The 20,909-nt window shown below is 42.6% G+C and overlaps 1 long non-coding RNA gene across 1 annotated transcript in view; it reads left to right on the forward strand.

The window, feature by feature from the left end:
• The first annotated feature begins 6,238 nt into the window (after positions 1–6,238).
• Positions 6,239–20,909, forward strand: part of LOC119505603 — a 28,766-nt gene continuing 14,095 nt past the window's right edge. The window contains exons 1-2 of the long non-coding RNA XR_005210772.1: positions 6,239–6,372; positions 8,321–8,404. This is a non-coding gene — a long non-coding RNA (uncharacterized LOC119505603). The remainder of the gene's footprint in view (positions 6,373–8,320; positions 8,405–20,909) is intronic.

Consider the following 20,909-nt stretch of genomic DNA (forward strand, 5'->3'; position numbering starts at 1 on the left):
TAATTTGGACACTGGCATGTGAATAAGCTCTGTGCATTGCTAGGGTTCAGAATGTTCTGGGCATAGCTGATCTGGTGTCTGGGCATGTCAGACATATACAGTCATTTCTGCTATAATGCTTGTTTTGAAAATGTGAATTTGTTCCAATGCAACTGATATTCTGGAGAACAATTTGAGCATAATGCAAATTTCGCACTTGCTTATGTGTGATTTTATCTGCAAAGTGAACTCAGGAAACTGCACCCAGCTGAACCAAGCTGTGTAGTGTCAAATAAGAAACAAACCTGGGCTTAGATCAGAGGAACTTTATTCTAAAGGATCATTGCAAGGGGGGGAAGGAACTATTGTGATAGGGAAGGACGATATTAGGGAGAATGCTCCAACCATGAGATCTACCAGTATTTCATAGGTTAGACAAAACAGGTTTTTCTTGACTAGAGAGGAGTAAACAAGGCTAGAAAGAGCCCAGTGTAGGAAGCAGGAAGAAAGGGTGGCATGATATGGTAAGTCAGGAGAGGCCCTTAAGGAGGGCTGTGTGGTGGATCAGGCTGAGGGTGGGCCGAAGTTCAAGGGCTTGGGGAAGGAGGGAATCCTAACCAAAGTTTGGTTAACAAGCACTTTGTTCCAATTCATCAGTTCAGCTAATAGTTATTAAAGAGGCAAAGAAGCAGAATTTGGAGGGTCTGTGTCTAGCCTTGTCCCAGGTAAATAAGGGAGGCATCTGCAAGTCTTACTCATCTCATATGGGAAAGTGTGGTTCTTTGCATATGAGAAAGCCATTTCTGAGACACAAAAGGGTGAAAGGATTTCCTTAGGATTCACTATTTCCCAGGGTCGCAGGCTTCTGGTAAAATTCAACAATGTCAGTCGGAATAAATAAAATGCCCACATGCACACACTTCGAACATCTTCCAGCTACTTCAGTTGACGTGGCATGTGTTATGAGCCGCCTCCATTCTAATATGGTGCTACAACTTTCTCCCCTATTTCAGATAACTCTCCTTCTACCACTTCACAATAACTTATGGGCTGAAAGCCCACTTTCACAAGCAAACTTCAAGTCTTTTTCAAAGTAAAGTGCCATATTTATTGTGATTTTTATGTATGTCTTAACCATTTAACGTGTAAAACTGAGCTACCATTTTTATTAGTTCCTATCCTTTTTTTTTTTAATTTGTCACTGACAAAGTTTTTGAGTGTTGGTACCCTAATCTCATTTTTCCCATTAGCCCTGTGGGTTATAATTGCACAATTTTCCATAGCATGGTTATTTTTTTTTGGAACACATATGTCATGTTATGGCAGAACTGTTTGCAGTGGGGCCTGGCAAAGACTTTTTCTTTCTCTTGACCAAGCTACTGGCCTTACTCCTAGAGCCTCCCTACCCATACCCTCCCCCATCCTGACTACCTTGAAACTAATTTTGCAGCTGTGGGACTGCAGAGAAAAACTGTTCGCACTGTAGGGAAAAAAGACAACCTCAGACCCTAACTATTCTAAATATCAAGCTCACACTGGACTTCCCCATCCCCTCTCCCTTTCATCCCAGCCCTTAAGCTACCCAGGTGCCTGAGAAGCTCCTACCTGGGTAGGTCCTTATTCCCTTCTCTCTTCTCCCAGCCCTGATAGACTCCAGGTGACATGATTACCACAAAGGCAAACACCCTGCACCAAGTGGTCCTAACTGCCATCCTCAGGAAATCCCCCACCTATACCAATGATCCCTTACTATCTTCCAGTGCATTTCCTCCAATCCACTCCCAGCCCTTAAAAACTGCTGGTGAAAATGAAAAATCATTTGCAAAGTCCCCTTGGGGGACTGGGGGAAAATGCAGAAATATTAAACTTCCTCACCTGGGGAATTCCCGATATTCTCGCAAGCATTGGGGACTCCCAATTTAACAAGTCAAGCCCTCAATCTTGGGGCTTGCCCTTATGAAACTTACTCCTGCAAAGGAGAATCTAAACCTACTTTATAGGTTCAGTATAATAATTATGCCTAAGAGTCACCGCCAGAGAACCTCTTTTGTTGCTCAGATGTGACCTCTCTCACTAAGCCAACTCTGCAAGTAAACTCACTAACCTCCCCCCTACGTGATTCTCAGGAATGTAAGTCTCCCTGGCAATGTGGGACAAGACTCCTAGGGATGAGCCTGACCCTGGCATTATGGGATTGAGAATTCCTTCTTGACCAAAAGGGGGGAAAAATGAAGCACAATAAAGTTTCAGTGGCTAAGAGATTTCAAATAGAGTTGAGGGGTCATTCTGGAGGTTATTATGCATTATATAGAGTTTCCTTTTTAGTTTCTAGTATATTAGAATAGCTAGAAGGAAATACCTGCTGTTGAACCGCAATCCAGTCAATTTGATTCTTCTTGATAATTGTATAACTATATAGCTTTTATCGTGTGACCATGTGTTCTACTTTGCTAATGCTGCCAGAATGCAAAACACCAGAAATGGATTGACTTATAAAAAGGGGTTTATTTCATTACACACTTACAGTCTTAAGGCCATAAAGGGTCCATCAACAAAGGGTACCTTTACTGGAGAAAGGCCTTTGGCATCCGGGAAACCTCTGTTAGCTGGGAAGGCACATGGCTGGTGTCTGCTTGCTCCCAGGTGGTGTTTCAAAATGGTGTTCTCCAAAATGTCTGCATCAGCTACCAACAGCCGTCTTCAATATGTCTGTCTCAGCTCTGGCTCGCTCTGAGCTCCTTCTGTCTGAGCTTATATAGTGCTCCAGTAAACTAAACAAGGCCCACACTGAATGGGTGGGGCCACACCTCCATGGAAATTATCCAATCAGAGTTATCACCTACAGTTCGGTGGGTCACATCTCCACGGACACTGAACCAATAGGTTCCAACCCAATCCACACTAATACGTCTGCCCCCACAAGAATGCATTAAAGAATATGGCTTTTTCTGGGAGACATAATATATACAAACCAGCACACCATGTGATTGTGAAAACCTTGTGACTGACAGTCCCTTTACCCAGTAAATGGCAGATGAGTAATAAAGTAAAGACAAAAATATATATATATATAAATAATAGATGGAGGGGAAAGGCGTATGGGATGTTTTGGGTGTTCTTTTTTATTTTAATTTTTTTCTTTATTTTGGAGTAATGAAGATGTTCTAAAATTGATAGTAGCAATGAATGCACAACTATATGATGACACTGTGAGCCACTGGTTGTATACTTTGGACAGATTATATGGGGTGTGAATGTAGCGCAATAAAATTGCATTTTAAAAAAAGCTGCTGTCCTTTGTTTCCACGGAGTTGAGATCTATGCCCTCTCCCCTGCTATAGTAGCCCCTGAATAAAGCCACGCTTCCCTGTTTCTCATTGTCCAATGGAGCTTCTGCTTTCACAGGTCTAAGGAGCGTCTTGGAGGGAACACTGGTGGCACTGCATTTTCTGTGGTGTGTATTCCATGGAGTTGTGTGTTTTGGATCCAGCACAAGGGAACCCAGCAGAGGCAGGAGACAGCTGAGAGCCCGAGCTTTCTCTGCTTGCCAAGCCAGGTGCTTGTGGCACTCTCTGTTTGCCCAGAAGGAGCTTCTATTCTAAACTAGCACATGAAAGAGGACGAAAGCATTTTAAATTGTGTTTGGGATTGAAGTAAGCTAATTGAACGAATAGGGTTGACTCTTAAATGCCAAAATGAGACTGTACTAATAATCTAAAACAGCACTTCCTAACACAGAAAAAGGATACGGTTCAACACTCGTGAGCCAAGGCAGCTGGTCCAGTGACTCTGGCTACCTGAGGAACAAGGGGATCCATTTCTCCATATATCCCTACGCCTTCATGGTCCAATGTGCCATGGCACAGGGACTGGATAGCTTTGACCTCAGGTGGAGGTAAAATTGAGGAATGTGACCAAAATTACATCATAGGACCCTTTACTCAGTGGGAAGGGCAAGGGTGGAAGTATGTGCCACTTGGAGCACCCCATGGGAAGAAATAAAGCTAAGGACAGTCCTGGTTTTTGTACCCCTTTCATTCTCAAAAGGGTCCTGGTCACCCTATTTATACCCCCAAAAGTTGAGACTTCTTAATAACTATTTAAGGAAACAGCCCCTATGAGCTTTACTTATAACTCCCTCTAGAACACCTAAAGACCCAGATAAGTGGTATGGGGACAGATCTGAGTGGCAGATGCCAGGCTCAGAATCACTCTCCCCCTTCAACAACAAGAGGCAGGGATACTGGGTCATGTGTTCTCTGCTGACTCATTAGAGATGCATCAGGGCTGCCATGCTGCACAAATCCTGGGGTACCACCCACGGGATATTCTATGTGAAGGTGCGGAGTCCTAGGAAGAGGGAACTTAAAGGCAACATTCCTGGCACCCTCTCTACCTGTTCTCCCCCAACCATGCCATCTCTTAGCTATTTTCTTTTCCCCTGCTCAGGAAGTAGGTAAATCGTTTAGCAAATGAGCAGGCTGAACCATGGAACAAAATGACAACCCCCTTTAATGCAGACACCCCAATTGGAGCCCCCCTCTTGTCTTGGCCTTAGGGATGGCACAAGGGGGCCTCCCTCCCTGAAAACTGTGCTATCCACAAGGCCAAGCACCTCCACCTGTCTCAGTCCCCATCTTGTCTCTCTTGGAGAGGTTGTATGTCAATTCTGTCTTTTCTCAGTACGGACTTGTAAGGCCATGCAAGCTTCAAGAAGGGAACATTATCAGGACAGGTGAACCAAGTAACACATCTGCCACAAGGCCTGAGGCTGATCTGACTTGTTCCTAAGTACATGTGAGACCTCTCTGTAGCCTACTGGAAACATTCTGTAGGACTTCACTGGGCTCAGGGGTCCTGTCTTCAAAGTCAAATTAACCATTCATTCTTAGACATATCTGTGGATTCATCCAACAAATATTTACTGAGCACATGCCTCATGTTAGGCACTGGCAATTTCAGATAAAGGAGGGCAATCTTTTTGGTCTAGCCCAAGACCACCGCCTACGTGAAGCCTTCTTCAGTCCCCTCCTTCACCTCCAGTAGAGACCACTTCCTGCCCTGTGACCTGATGGGAGGTTCACTTGCATCATTTCTGAAGTAAGGAAAAATCCTGTCAACAGTGACTTAAACAAAACACTGTATCTCAAGTGCTAAGAAGACTAGGAGAATGAAATTCCAGGGCCATTCAGAGATCCAAGGACCTCATTAAGAGCCCAGCTTCTTTCTACCTTTTGGTGCCTCCTCCCTAAAATGTTACTTTTTCATTTCCAAGCTCCTCTCCTCAAGGTCACAAGATGGCTGCAGCCGGTAGGCATAAAGCCCTCAACCCTACCTCCAAAGGAAGAAAGAAGGGCTTGAGCAGAAAGCCTTCTCCTTCCGAGGTTGTGTATTTTTTGTTGTTGTTGTTAAGAATAGAGGGCCCCAAGCAGTCTTTCCCTTAGTTCTCTTTGGCCTGACCTGGGGCAGGAAAGGAGCATTTACACAGGGGCGTGGGTTTGCCAGGGCTGGTTTAGCCATCTCTGAGGCTGCAGGAGGGGTCTCTGTCCTTACACCGGCACAGGGAAGGGGTTGGAGGGTGAGTAATGGTTTTTGGGTTTCGAAATTCTGTCAACCTTGACCGTCTCCCGAGTGGTCTGTTCTTCAGTGCATCGGCCAGTCCAACGCCCACACCCTTCCTGCAGATGCCCCAATTGGAGGAGCCCCTCTCGCCTTTCCCAGGAACGCTGCAGTTCCCCTAGGGACAGAATAGCCCTTTAAAAATGTTTGGTGAATAAATGAAAACCAAACCAAAAAGAAAGTTTGGTTTTGTGGAGGGTGCGGGGGCTGAGGAGAAAGGGGAGAGAATTTGGAAGAAATGAGATTGAGTTTCATAGTCTTACTGAACAAACAGAACCCATAGGCCAGGAACCTATGACTGGGTTTTAGGAGGTCTGCGAACCCCCAAAGTTGTAAGAAACATTTCGGGTAAATGTGTATATGCGATTTGGGTAGGGTGTGTCCCTGGTTTATATCAGATCCTTAAAGGTCCTGCAACCCCCAAAAGATTCAGAAGCCACACCTCCAGTGGCCTAGGGCAACCCTCTCCAGTTACCTTGAGGGCAAACCCAGAGCCAAGGTCCTCCAGCGAATTGTAGACTAGCTGGACCGAGCACTAGGGCACCTGATTTCCCAGAACTTCTCCCATTGCCCCGGGCTCTATTGGTTCTGTTTTTAAAAGGCCAGTCCAGAGGGTGTTGTTATTCTCCACCTCCCTGCACAGCGCTGGCCAAGCAGCCAGGTGGGGGAAGGCGTCTCCAGCACTGACTCACCGCCAGCCTCCCCTGAGCAATGGCCCGCAGGGTCCCGCAAGCACACCTGTCCGCATGCTGGACTGCAAAGAGCTGATTCTGAGTGAGCGTTTGCGTAAGGACAGGGGCCGAGGGAAGGAGCTAGAGTGGGGGCAGAGCGGCAGCCCATCAGCCAGATTCACACCACCCAGGGGGAGGGAAAGGAAATTTATTTACAGACATTGGAGCCAGGTGAGCCACCCAATCAGTGTCAAAATTCTAAGCAGCCCTGTCATTGCTGATAGCTTGTGGGTGGAGGAGGGGAAGTGGGCCGCAGCTCCTCTTTCTTAATAGGCAGCCTATTCCTCACTTAAAAGTTGGAGAGAAGACTGCCAGGCTATACTGCTGAATCTGGCTAGGGAGGCCAAGTGAGCTAGGTCGAGGAGAGCACCCCCATACCTATAATCCCAAGTGCTGGAGACCAGGCCCTGCAGGGTTTTCTGTTCAACCTCCAGAGTTTGCACCATAGTTAAGCCATGTGGACTCGCAATATGGACTTTGAAAACTTGCCTGGCCTCTCTGAGCACCTGTTGTTTTCCTTAAATGCAAACTTGAAGGGTTGCGCTACATCAGCCATTTTTATACGTTGCTTCCCAACAACCTCTGATTCCACAAAGGTGGCTCTGGGCAGGCCATGGAGGGGAGAGTCCCAGGGAGGAGGTCGCAGAGGGAGGGGTGGGGGTGGGGGTGGGGGTGGGATGTGTGTGGGGGTGGGAGGGCTGGGCAACAGGAACGGGGAATACCTGGAGGGACCAATGGGAAGCCTGGCTTCCAGGACAGCTGGCTTTGATCTATTTTACATATTAAGCTATTTCACTAGGGTGGGAAAGAAGGTCCTTTTCCATGGAAAAGTTTGGAAATCACTGACAAAGTTGATACTGCTACAACTAACACTTTGTAGAGACAATAAAAAGCTTCCAGTTGAGAATGAAGGGGGGAACTAAGTGGTATCACGAGGTGTCATGTGCTCTCTTCCCCATTGCTCATCCCCCTCAACTTCCCAAATGGAAAAACTTCTTCCTTGGAAACTGTGACTTTTTGAAAACAGGCCCAGGGCAGGCCAGCTGGTAGCCACCGTCCCCAGCACATCCCAGGGCACGGAGGCTTTCTGGCTGGACTCACCTCCGGAAGAGAAAGCCCTGGTTGCTTTGGTTGAGTTTTGCTACTACCACATCTCTTTAGAATGGTGCACTCGGAGTCAGAGTAGGTTTAAAGACAAAGATGATGACCTCTCAGAGGTCATGCCAAGGGGGTCAGTAATTTAATTCATTTCAATTCAACATGGGATGCTGGAGCCCCTTCTCTGTGCAAAACCTGGGCTCTTTGCTAAGTGGATGACGCTGTTTGCAACTCAGTCTGCAGTTAAAAATGTGCTTTCCTATTAACTCTGGGTTGATAAGAACAAGCCACAGGCAAGGAATGGATAAGCAGCTTGGCCCTGAAACCTGAGTCCTAAAGGCGGGTGGAGGGGGAGGAGTGGGATTCGAAGAGCTTGCCTGCCTTAAAGTGGTGGAGCCACTAAGCAGAAAGAACCTGGTTCCATGGATGACTGAGTGGGATGGGAGGAGTAGCTACCAAACCATGTTAAACTGTGACATGAACAATAAATAAATGTTTATTTTGTTGGGTCCTCCCCTGTACTACAAAAAAAAAAAAAAAAAAAAAAAAAAAAGGTGCTTTCCTGCTGCTTGCTGCTTGACTCTCACTGAGCCCTATAGGATAGGCAGTTGTCTCCAATTTGCTCAAGAGGAAACTGAGATCCTAAAGAGCAAGTGATTTGCCCAAGGCGACATTGCTAGGAGGTACAGGAGGCCAATTCTATGGTGTTGAGGCTTTGCAGTCTCAGGGTGAGTTTGGGGACAGGCTGCAGGGCCCCAGGAAGAGGGAGGAGCAGATCCCTGGTCACTGGACACCTGAACGAAGATTCTCTGACTGCCCTTAGAATTGGAGAGCTTTGTAAAAATCAGGACTGCTTACCCCAGACCTACTGACGCAGAATCTTGCCATTGCAGAATCTTGCCAGGGATGGAGCCTGAAACCTGGACATTCAGAAAGCTGTGATGGGGAGCCAAGATCTGAGACCACTCAGCATGCTGGTAACCACCCCTTTCCCAGATGCCCCTCTGCTCTTGCTTCAATGCATGACAGGAACTCTCTGCCCACATTGGAGATTCCAGTTCTAGTAGGCAGTCCCAACTTTGACAGGGAGGGAAAAAAGCTTTCATAAACCAGGAAGTTCTGAAAACAATGGGATCCAGACTTGAGCAGGCCTTCAGAAAGAAGTGGATGTCCTGTGTCCCAGCTGCCTATATCCATTCAACTCACACATCTTTTGCACTGTGATGTCCATCTTGTCTGAGAAGCATCATTACCAGAGCCATGAGCTCAAGATCCTGAGTGGAAATGTCACCATTGTTTAGTTGGTGACAGATACAGTACCAAGAATGGTATACTTATTATTACTGGAGAAAAAACACTGAATGGGTTTTTGAATAACTGCAGAACAGCTCCCAGAGAGCACACAAATTTATTGTCTCCCCTCAGAGATGCCTTTGGTTTCTGAAATCTGTACTTCTAGATGGAGGATGCGGATGTGGATGCTGACACCAGGCAGCTGAGCTGGGGTGGGAGGTGGGAAAGGTTGAGCCATGAGCTGGGTGGCATTTGCAGTGGGAAAATAAAAATGATATTGATTGGAGTTATTAATTGCAACAGTAGGGGCACAACTCTCAGCCATTTAAGGTAAAACGGAAATGTATTGGAGTATCAGAAGAGCCCAGAGTTATATCTGACTCAATGTCACCAGGATTCTGTCTCCAGGCCCTAGTTCTGCTTTCTTCTGTGGAGGCTTCAGTCATAGCTAGGCCCTCCCCATCGGAGGCAAAGGTGGCTACCAGTGGCTCCAGGCTGACCATGACCTAAGCCATTCCATGGAAAAAATTTCCCCTTTTCCTAAAAGATCCAGCAAAGGACTGCCGGTGGGGTTTCATTGGCTGGTCTGTGTTGTCTGGATGTCCCTAAACAAAGCACAGTAGCCAGGCCTGGAGCTGAAAGGTGAGGTCAGTCCCATTCCAGACACGAGAACTGTTATCACAGAGACTTGCTACTTAAGGGAAAATTGGGGTGCTGTGCACTCAGGACTCTTCCCAGCATGGTAGCAGAAATGAAAGGCTCTTGCTCTGGTTTCTCTTGCTTGCTATGCTCCATTCTACCATAGGTTTTTCTAGATGGTGATTTCTTTACCTGCCTGTTTTCCCACTAGTTAGGGTATTCTCAGGGAGCAGCTGTGACTGCTATTATCTTTAAACCCATGGCTCATGACCAAGCATATGGTAAGTGCTTAATAAACCTTAGTCAAATGATGTAAATAGCACAGAACTAGGATTAGAGAATCCTGAACTTTTATCTTGATTCTGTCTCTAACTTGTGAGTACCTTCTCCCTGGGCGCCTTTCAAATGTACTAGATGAGGGAGCAATAATCTTTTTCTGTAAAGGGCCAGATAATAAATAGTTTAGGCTCTGCACCATTTGGTCTCTGTCACAACTCACTTCTGCCATTGTAGCTCAAAAGCCACCAAAGACAATTCAGGTACAAGTGAGTGGTGTGGCTGTGTTTCCATAAAACTTTATTTACCAAAGTAGGTGGCAGCCAACATTTGCCCTCTAGCCATGGTTTGCCAACCTATCCACTAGATGATTGTTCCCTTCATATATTGCTACTTGATAAGCTGCCCCAAACCTTAGCAGCTTAAAACAACAGCAATTTGCTCATGTATCTGCAATTTGGGCAGGGCTTGTTGGGGACAGCTCATCTCTGTTCCAGGCAGCACTACCTTGAGATGGCCAACTTTGGCTGAAGCATCCTCTTCCAAGAAGACTCACGCACATGGTAGCAAGTTGGTGCTGGCTGTCACCTGGGAACTCATCTGAGTAGTTCAGCCAAGCCTTCGCCATGGGGCTACTTGGGCTTCCCCACAGTATGGTAGCCATGTTCCAAGAGTGAGTATTCCAAGAGACGAGAGGTAGAAACTGGCAACCTCTCAAGGCCCAGGCTCAGAAACTGGCACAGTGTTACTCCCACCATATTCTTTTGGTCAGGCAGGCACAGAGCCCACCCAGAGGGGACAGAGCCTGCACTTCTCAATAGGAGCAATGTCAAAGCATTTGCAGTCATATTTACTCTACTATAATTATCTCTAAGAGCTGTCAGTTCAGATGTCCTTGGAATCCAGGAATGCCTGGCTAATTTCCAAAACTGACTCTGTAGGAAAGTTTCACCCTAAATCTATACCTGAATCTTTCAGGTTCTCTTGACTTCTGTAGTGTCCTGCAGCCCATCCCTCTTCTCCATAACATTGCCTGAGTGTTGGAACTGCCTCTTAACTAGTCTCTTGGTCCCTAATTGTTCCAGTTTACTAATGCTGCCATTATGCAAAATACCAGAAATGCATTGGCTTTTATAAAGGGGATTTATTTGGTTACAAAGTTACACTCTGAAGGCCATGAAAATGTCCAAATGGAGGCATCAACACAAGTATACCTTCACCAGAAGGAAGGCCAATGACATCCAGAAAACCTCTGTTAGCTGAGAAGTCACGTGGCTGGCATCTGCTGACCAAGATTGTGTTCCAGCTCCACTCTCAGCCCCTGCACATTCTTCAGAGTGTCTCTCTTGGCTGCAGCACCTCCTTCTGTCTGTGAACATTTTTATAGGACTCCAGTGATTCAATTAAGACCCACCCTGAATGGGTGGGTTAACACCTCCATGGAAATTATCCAATCAAAGTTCTCTCCCAGAGTTGATTGAGTACATCTCCATAGAAACACTCAATCAAAGGATTCCAACCTAATCAACCCTAATATGTCTGCCCCCACAAGATGGCATCAAAGAACATGGCATTTTGGGGGACATAATACATCCAAACTGGCACACTAATCTATCCACATAACTTACAAAGTTATCTTCCTGAAGTACTTCTCTCCTAGCTCAAAACCTTCAGTGGCTCCCCACTGCCTAGAAAACAAGCCCCAGATTGGGTTCCACTTCCTTTTCCAGCATTTCTTCTGAATACAATTTTCAAAACATCCTCCTTTGGTTTGAAAAGACACATCCTTTGCCTGAAATTTCTAATTCTCCCTCCTGCCCCTCTTACTATTGAAATGCAACCCAATCATTTAGGACCAGCTCCCCACAGCCTCTTGATGCTTTCTAAATTCCTAAACTCTAGTTGTACTGGTGCTTGTCATATGGTATGGAGCTTAAATCAACTTTTGTCCAACTCATTGTCCCTTTCATATTCCTGTACTTGAAAACAAGGATCATACCTTATTCCTCTCTGCAGCTACATACACAGAAAGTGCTTGTTAAGATCCTGGTGAATTGAAGTCAGCAGAATTGCAGACTTCAACCTCTTTGCCATCCCTCTTTCCTCCCTCTCCAGGCTAGGTAGCCCCAGAATTCAGGCCAATAGAAGCTGATCTTAGATACTGTGACAGTGAACACTCCTCTCGTGCCTCTTTAATCCAGGCTGTCAGCAAAAGCACATAATCTTTCCAGGAGAGGCTTATGCACGCAAAGTTGAGGGGCGCCTTACCCCAGATCCATCCCAGAGAAGACTGAAGAAAGGCCTGGCCCCATAGAAACCATATTTCTTTCTTGGCTGGATTCATTTGCCCAGTTCACTGATTTCTTGCTTCTAGTCTGTGCCTTAACATTTAAACTTAACTCTGACCAGGCCCCTTGCCCTTCAGTGGCAACCCATGGTCCTTAGGATGACACACAAGCTCCTTCTCCTGGCTTCCGGGGACCATTATGATCTGGCCCCTGCCTCCATGTCCAGCTTTGTTGCTGTCAAATCTCTCTCCTTGCATGAGTCTTCTCCTCCCCCCAACCCCACTGCATCACACAGTTTGATTCCTCAGGACGTTTGCCCACACCCTTTCCCCTTCCTTGAATGCCCTCCCTGCTTTGTTTGAGACTTGGCTCTAATATCACCACCTCCATGAAGGCCTCCCTCATTTTCTCCTCCCCTCCCAACTGGGCCAGGATGCCCTTGCATCTGCTCCCACAGCCCCAGTGCTTCCCTTGGCCAAAACAGCTGTTACGCTGACTTGTTGGGCCTTTTTATCTCTGTTCCCCATGAGACTATAATCTCTCAGAGGGCAGAGATTTGGGCTTTTCTCTCTTTTAATGCCAAGGTCGTGCACAGAGCCTGACATATGGTTGGCACTCAGTAAATGTTTATTGGATGGATAAATGGTTGGTCATTGTGTTTTTAACAATTCTGAAAACCAGAATAAATAACTTTAAAAGTCTAATAACACACTGGCAAAAACAAAACAAAACAAACAACAACAACAACAACAAAAAACACATTTGTTATGTAAATGATTAGGAGTTAATACATCTACAATGCAAAGATCTTTTATAAACCAATAAGGAAAACTTACACCCCAAAAAACAATGGGCTAAAAGCATAAACCAAAAGTAATAAAAGCAAATGGCCAATAAACATATGGAAAAAATGTACAACAAAGCATTACATATTAAACCGTACACTATTTCACTATTCATAGTAGCAAAAATAAAACTGGCGATACTTGGTTTTAATGAAGTTATGGAAAAGAGGGCACACTCATACCCTGCTGATGGCACATTACTGAGAACAATTTTACAATGTGTTCTAAAAGCCTTAAAAATGTGCAGGCTCTATGTACCAGCTACTCTACTTCTAGAATTTTTATTCTAGGGAGTTAATCAGTACTCCACACACATCTTCACATACAGCTCTCATTAATTCCTCATTATCTTCTGATTGAATGCTCTACCTCAAAGAACAGACTGACATTACAGTGCTAGGAGCTGACAGTTTCTTCCCACTAACTTAGGGACAAGAGCAAAAAATCTCGTTTGACAGTGGTTCAGTTATTAGCAGCTAGTGTGTGGGAAGCATTTCTAGAGTTGCTGTAACAAAGTTGGTCATGATTTATATAGGGTCAAAAAGTTCATCATCTGCTGTCCCAGCTGGAAAGACCCAGCAATTACTTGAAAGATCTGTCTGGGAGGGGAATTTTGGCTAGCCAGCTAGGAAGGGAAAGTATTTAAGTGCCTTTCATGTGCCAAGTAGTTTAGTTACATGATTTCATTTTGTCTCTTGTTGGGCAGCCATGATCAACCCCCTTTTACTGATGAAAAAACTAAGATTCAGAAAAAGAAGCAAAGCTAGGATTTGAACCAAATCTGCCCCACTCCAAAGCCCATGCAGTTTTCCACTGGAGCACACTAGATTAATCCTTAACAACTTAGCACTTGGATGTGCCATTGGTTGTTTAAGCAAAGGAGACTGAACATGGCTATTTTGGTTGCTCTTCATTAAATTGCATTGAGTGAAATATTGCACAACACCCACATTCAGTAGCCTCAGATCTTTTTCCAGGCACACAATAATAACCTATCATTCAACTGGGGAGAAAACATCTGATTCTGAGCAAGATGGAATGGAACAGGTTACTCAACGGATTCTCGCTCAGGGCAATTTCCTTTAAGCAAGGGTGCCTGGGAATGCTGTGATGATTGATCAGGGACAGACTGCCCTGTCCTGGAAGCCTGGCAATTCATCTTAAATGGTTCCTTTACGCACATTCTGTAAAATAAACACACAAGCCTCATTTCCTTTGCATTCACATCATACAAAAATAATGATTATTTGGCTGATGCCTCCACACCTCCCCGAGAACCACTAGTATTGGATTTTCGTGCCTTAAAGGAACCCTGAGGTGGGTAACGAGAGTCTGGACTGGGGTCTGTGACTGGGGTCCCACACTCAGCATTGCTGCCTGGAGTTGAGGTGTTATGCCAGGCAGCAAAGAGGACCCCAAAAAACTAAAACTGGGTAGAAATGACTCACTGGGTCTTTTGTTTGTTTTGTTGTTATTTTTCTTGGAATTGATTCAATTCACAGATAAATCTTTAAATATATTTGGGTTTGGTTTGTCAGAAATTCAACAAATACATGTAGTTCATTTCTTTTTTGTTTGGTTCTCTTTGGTTTTAGTTTTTCTTCTTTTTTTGATTTATTTGTTTTTGCTTGCTTTAAGTTCAAATGTGAAATCAGACTCTCACCTACATAGCGTTACCAATACAGCCAAGGAATATGATTTTAATCATTCATAACAAAAATCAAATTATACAACTCATGTCTTTCCAAGACAATGATGAGGGATATAAAAATTATCTGGAAGCTTTTCACATCAGCTATCTCCTTCTACTTTTTGGTATTCCTGTATATCACCATACTGTAGATGGGGAATTTATCCTAAAATATAGTTAACTGACTTGTGGTGGTCCAATATTCTATGTAATGGCTCTCATTCTTCTTGAGTGTGGAGACATCTTTGAATACTGGAGTTTGGGGCAGGCCACTTGTAGGGCCTGAAAGACATAAAGCAATAAGGTAAAGCGAGCAGCCATTACAATGTAAAGGCTGCTAGAGTGGAACAGCATTTTAGAGAATCATTAAAGAAGGCTGTTATCACACGAAACATCCTTACTGCCCTGTCCACACTGGGAGACTCGAGACCTGTCCAATATGGAAACAACTGAGCATTTGAAATGTGGCTAGTCAGAATCAAGACATGCTATAAATGTAAAATGCACACTGGTTGTTGAAAATTTAGTAGGAAAGAATGTAACACATCCCCCAAATAACTTTTTATATGTATTACTGTTGAAATAACATCTTGGAAATATTGGGTTAAATAAAATATATTATTAAAATTAATTTGATGTTTCTTTTTACTTTTAAAATGTGGCTAGTAGAAAATATAAAATTACATATGTAGCTCACATTATGTTTCTGTTGGACAGTGCTGTACATCTAGAGGCCAAATTGTCTCGTGTTCCAGAAAATGTACAATGCCATGGGTGAACTGGCTTGATGTTGTCCTTTGCTTCTTACCGCTTAAGGGGCAATACAAAGGGACACACTTCCTGAAGCCCTTGCATGATTCAAGACAGAACCTGAGCAGGAAAAGTGGGTACTTAGGTTTACCTGCTAAAGAGGCACAACTGTGAGTTAATAGTGTAAACCTAGCTTGTTTTTTTCTTTTAAAAAATATTCAAATTAAGTAATTCATACTTTACCATTAAGACACACACATTTCCATTCTTCTTTAATACGAGCCCATTAATGCACCCAGAGCACTGACCCTGAGCTGGCGTGGACTCCTGGATGTCCCCTGTCTGCCTTGGCTGCCCAAAGCTCTGCCCACTGCCCTCAAAAGCCCACATGACCCCCCTTTAGGCTGGGGCTTGGTGCTATGACTTCAGCCCCTTTCCACTTTTGAAATGATTCTTTTCATAATGCACTGTTTTCAAATTGGGGGAATATGCATTATTTCATGTTTTGCACATTAAATGAAAGCTGTGTATGTTTTATGTCACAACATTTATAACTCACAAAATTCAGAATTCTACAGCATATGATCTTGCATCTTGCATCTTGCAACCACTCCAACTCAATGTTCTCTCCAACAGACATCGTGGACCTTGCATCTTTTCTCAGTTTCAAGAAAAACAATTTTACATACTGATTAAGGCTTTGTATCACTTGTGTGAAGATGGCCCTGTGGTTGAGAAATGCCGAATTATCAGGATAAGGGACAGGGCACAGATCCCTCTTCACCCTTAACCTCACATGCATTCTGCTGGACCCCATGTCTGCACCGTTGTTCTAAGAGGGAGCTGAGCTCCTGTTATTCAGAGGCTACCAGAGTGGGAAGGAACATCAGAAGTTGTCAGGTCAACTTCCACCCAGTATAGGATTCCTTTCCGCATAATTCTTGATAGCAGCCATCTGGCCTCTGCTAGAACCCCTCTTGCGATGGAGAGCTCACTACCACTCAAGGAGCTCAGTTGTTTGTGTTTGTTTTGTTGGTCTTTTTTTTTCAAACAGCTCCGACTATACAAAGTTTTTGCTTATATTGAACAAAGTGGTAAGAAGTTCATTCTGCTGTGACCTAAATTAAATCTAGAGATCAAAGCAACCTCCCTCCCCCAACAAGGATGGTTTGAATACCGGCTTAGTTATTTATGTTTTTTTCCTGCCTCATAACCAACCTCAGCATCAGTTGCCTTGTCAAAAGAAGGGGAGGAGTTGGTGGCATTAAGGACAGGGAGTCACTGTGAAAAGATGATAGAGGAGAAAGGGCTCTGTCACTATTCAGCGTTGCAGGCATGCTGATCTGTTTGTATCGATTTGGAGCGCCTATTTCTTTAAAATAGAAGGCCTGGCTTCCAAATGCCCAGCAAGCTCCTGCTTTCACAAAGATGCATTGGCAATGACTCAGACTCCTGTTCTCGTCTAGGCATTTACAAATTGATTTGTACTGCAGAAGATAAGCAGCCGTAATGATCCATGGGTGAGAATGGAAGTCCAGCGTGGGCTTTGTGTCTGAAGGAAGGGGTGTGAACTGTGGAGGAGGGAGACCCAGAGCCCCGTGGGAGAGAAGAGGGGGTGTATGTGTGGTGTCTGCAGACTTCAGATAAACAGAGGGTGAAGGAAAGAGCTTTGGAGTAAAACAGACACAGATGTAAATGTCAGGTCTCACTTACCAGCTAAGTGACCTTGGAAAAGTTATGTCATCACTTTGAGTTTCATACTCTCATCGATAAAATGGGAATAAAAAGGGGATAAAATGCAGTATAAAGGAATGGTTAAGTGTTTTGCATCTGGAGCCAGACTGCTATTTACTAGTTGTATGATCTTAGGAAGCTTATTTTGTTTGTTTGTTTGTTTTTGCACCTTCTTTATTTCTGTAGTAGTTTTATCGAGGTATGAGTGGCATCAGATGAACTGCACATGTTCAAAGTGTACAATTTTATAAGTTTTGACATATGTAAATACCTGTGAAATCATTATCACAACCAAGTTAACAAATATATTCATCCCCTGCAAAAGTGTACACATCTTAGACATTTTTGTCAAATTTATCATTAACTATTTCATATTTTATGATATTGTAAAGGGTATTTTAAAAAATTCAGTTTCTGAGAGTTCATAGCTGGTATATAGAAATAATGTTGATTTTTGCATATTGATCTTATATCCTGCAACCTCACTAAACTCATTGATTCTAATGGCTTTTTGGTAGATTCCATAGGAGTTTTCGTGTCATCTATTAATAAAGACTGTTTTAATTCTTCGTTCCAAACTGAATACTGCTGCTGCTTCTCTTCCTCCTTCTTTGCCTTGTTGCACTGACTAAGACCTCCAGTGCTGAATAGAAATTATGGGAATGGACATCCTTGCCTTATTTGTAATATTGGGAGGAAAAAAAGTCAACCTTTTATCATTGACTCTGATGTTAGCTGAAGGTTTTTCTGAGATATGCTTTATCAGGTGAAGAAGTTCTCATCTATTCCTAATTTGCTAATTTTTACCAGGAATGGATGTTGGATTTTGTCAGATGTTTTTTTCTACACTCATTGAGATGATTGTATGCTTTTTCTTTTTTAGTATATTGATTTGGTGAATTACATTGATTTTTTTCAGGAGCTTATGCATGTGTTTTTTTTAAACAGTTTTATTCACATACCATATAATCCTTCCAAAGTGTACAATCAACAGCTTTTGGTACAATCACAGAGTTGTGCTTTCATCACCACAATCAGTTTGAGAATATTCTGATTGCTGCAAAATGAAAAATCTCATATCCCTTATACCCCCCTATTATTGATGCTTAGCATTGGTATAGTACCGTTGTTACAATTGATGGAAGAATATTATAATATTACTGTTAACAGTAATACATAGTTTGCATTAGTTGTATTTTTCCCATATGCCTAAAATTAACACCTCATTATAGTGACGTACATTTGTTCCAGTTCATATAAGAACATTCTTATATATGTAAAATCAACCATAGTCATCGTCCACAATAGGGCTCACATACAGTCCCATGTTTTATCCTCTAGCTTTCTTTCTAGTGACAAACATGACCCTAAACTTCCCCTTTCAATCATAATCACACTCATAATTCAGTGCTGTTAATTACGCTTGCATTAATTTGCTACCATCACCTCTATCCATTTCCAAACATTAACATTCAACTTTATTAAAAATTCTGTACAGATTAAGCATCAGCTCCCCATTCTCTACCCTCATTCTCTCTCCTGGTAACCTATACTCTGGATTTTAACTACAAGCATTTGCTCATTATAATTAGTTCGCATTAGTGAGATCATACAATATTTGTCCTTTTGTGTTTAGCTTATTTCACTCAACGTAATGTTCTCAAGGTTCATCCATTGGTTGTAGCATGCATCAGGACTTCATTCCTTCTTACAGTTGAATAATATTCTATTGTATGTATATACTTCATTTTGTTTATTCATATGTTGATGGACACTTGAGTTGCTTCCATCTTTTGGCAATTGTGAATAATGTTCCTATGAACATTGGTGTGCAAATGTCTGTTCGCATACTTGCTTTCAGTTCTTATGTGTATATACCGAGTAGTGGGATTGCTGGGTCATAAGGCCACTCTATACTTAGTTTCTTAAGGAAATGCCAAACCATCCTCCACAGCAGCTGCACCATTTTACATTCCAACCAGCAGTGAATAAGTGTTCCTTTTTCTCCACATCCTCTCCAACACTTGTAGTTTCCTGTTTGCTTAATAGTGGTGATTCTAGTAGGTGTGAGATGATATCTCATTGTGGTTTTGACTAGCATTTCCCTAATAGCTAGTGAAGCTGAGCCTCTTTTCATGTGCCTTTTAGCCATCAGTATTTACTCTTTGGAAAATATCTGTTCATGTCTTTTGCCGATGACTTGTAGAATCTCTGGATATCAAACCCTTATCAGATATGTGGCTTCCAAATATTTTCTCCCATTGAGTCAGCTGACTTTTTACCCTTTAGACAAAGTCCTTTGAAGCATAGGCATATTCAATTTTGAGGAGGCTCCATTTACCTCTTTTTTCTTTTGTTGCTTGTGCTTTGGGTGTAAAGTCTAAGAAACCATCTCCTACCACAAGATCTTGAAGATGCTTCCCTACATTTTCTTCTAGGAGCTTTATGGTCCTAGCTTTTATATTTAGGTCTTTGATCCATTTTGAGTTAATTTTTGTACAAGATGAGAAATAGGGGTCCTATTTCATTCTTTGGGATATGGATATCCAGTTTTCCCAGCAACATTTGTTGAAGCATTGATTGGATTTTGATTGTTTTAACCAAACTTGCATTCCTGAGATAAACCCTATTTGGTCATAATGTATATATCCTTTTTCTATATTTTTGGATTCAAGTTACTAAAATTTTTAAAGAATTTTTGTGTCTATGTTCCTGAGGCATATGGGGCTGTAGTTTTCTTTTCTTGCAGAGTTTTTGAGGCTCTTCTTTTCTAATATAGGCATTGAATGCTATAAATTCCCCCTAAGTACTACTTTATAGCCATCCTCCTGTCTATGAAGTAGTCATATTGTGGTTTTGGGAATTACATGTATATTTTACCACTTGAAGTCATCCCACAGTTCCCTGATATCCTGCTCATTTTTGAAAGTCTTTTTTCTGTGTTTAATTTTGAGTAGTTTCCATTGAGATGTCATCAAGTTCACTAACCTTTTTCCCTGATATCTAACCTGCCATGAATCTCATCTGATATACATTTATCTCAAATATTGTCATTTTCATTGTAGTTTTCATTTCTAGAATTTGTTTGGGTTTTTAAATTGAAAACCCCCACACATCTACTTAACTTTTTCAATCTTTCCTCAAGTTTCTAGAACATTTAGAATGCAATTATAATGACTTTTAATATCCTGATCTACTAATTACATCATCTATGTCATTTCTGGGTCAAATTTGATTAATTTTTCTCCTTATTTTCTTGGTTTTCTGCATGCCTGATCATTTTTTATTGGATGCCAGAGATTGTAAATTTTACTTTTGTTGTGTGTTGGATATTGTTGTAATCCTAAAGGAAAAAAGACAGAAACAAGCAAACACATGCACACAGGTATATGTCTCTGTGTGTGTGTGTGTGTGTGTGTGTGTGTATTTGAATTAAGAACATTTTGTTTTAGTATAGTTGTAATGTTTATAATGATAGAGTGCATTGCTTTTTTTAAAATTCAGTTTTATTGACATATATTCACATACCATACAATCATCCACAATGTACAATCATTTGTTCACAGTACCATCATACAGTTTTGCATTCATCACCACAATCAATTTCTAAACATTTTCATTGCTCCAAAAAACACATAAAAATAAGGATAAAAATAAAAGTATACAAGAATACTCAAAACAGTCCATCCCCCCATCCCACCCTACTCATGCTTTTTAACTTTACACATTTAGCCCATCCACTTGAACATTTTACATGGCCAGGTTACATTTAACTATTTCTAAAATATATCTTTGAGCTTTCTTGTCTGGGATGTGGTTAAGTTACTTGGAAGCAGTTTGATCCTCTCTGGGATTCCTTTTAAGTGCTGTTAGGTGGGTGGGACCAAAGCAGTTTTAACCTAGTGCTAATTTTCCCCACTATGGAGGCAATGTGCTTCTTAGTTCTCTCTAACCGATGCCCCATAAA

This window comes from Choloepus didactylus, chromosome 10, assembly GCF_015220235.1.
Source record: "Choloepus didactylus isolate mChoDid1 chromosome 10, mChoDid1.pri, whole genome shotgun sequence".
In the NCBI taxonomy this organism is placed as follows: domain Eukaryota; kingdom Metazoa; phylum Chordata; class Mammalia; order Pilosa; family Megalonychidae; genus Choloepus; species Choloepus didactylus.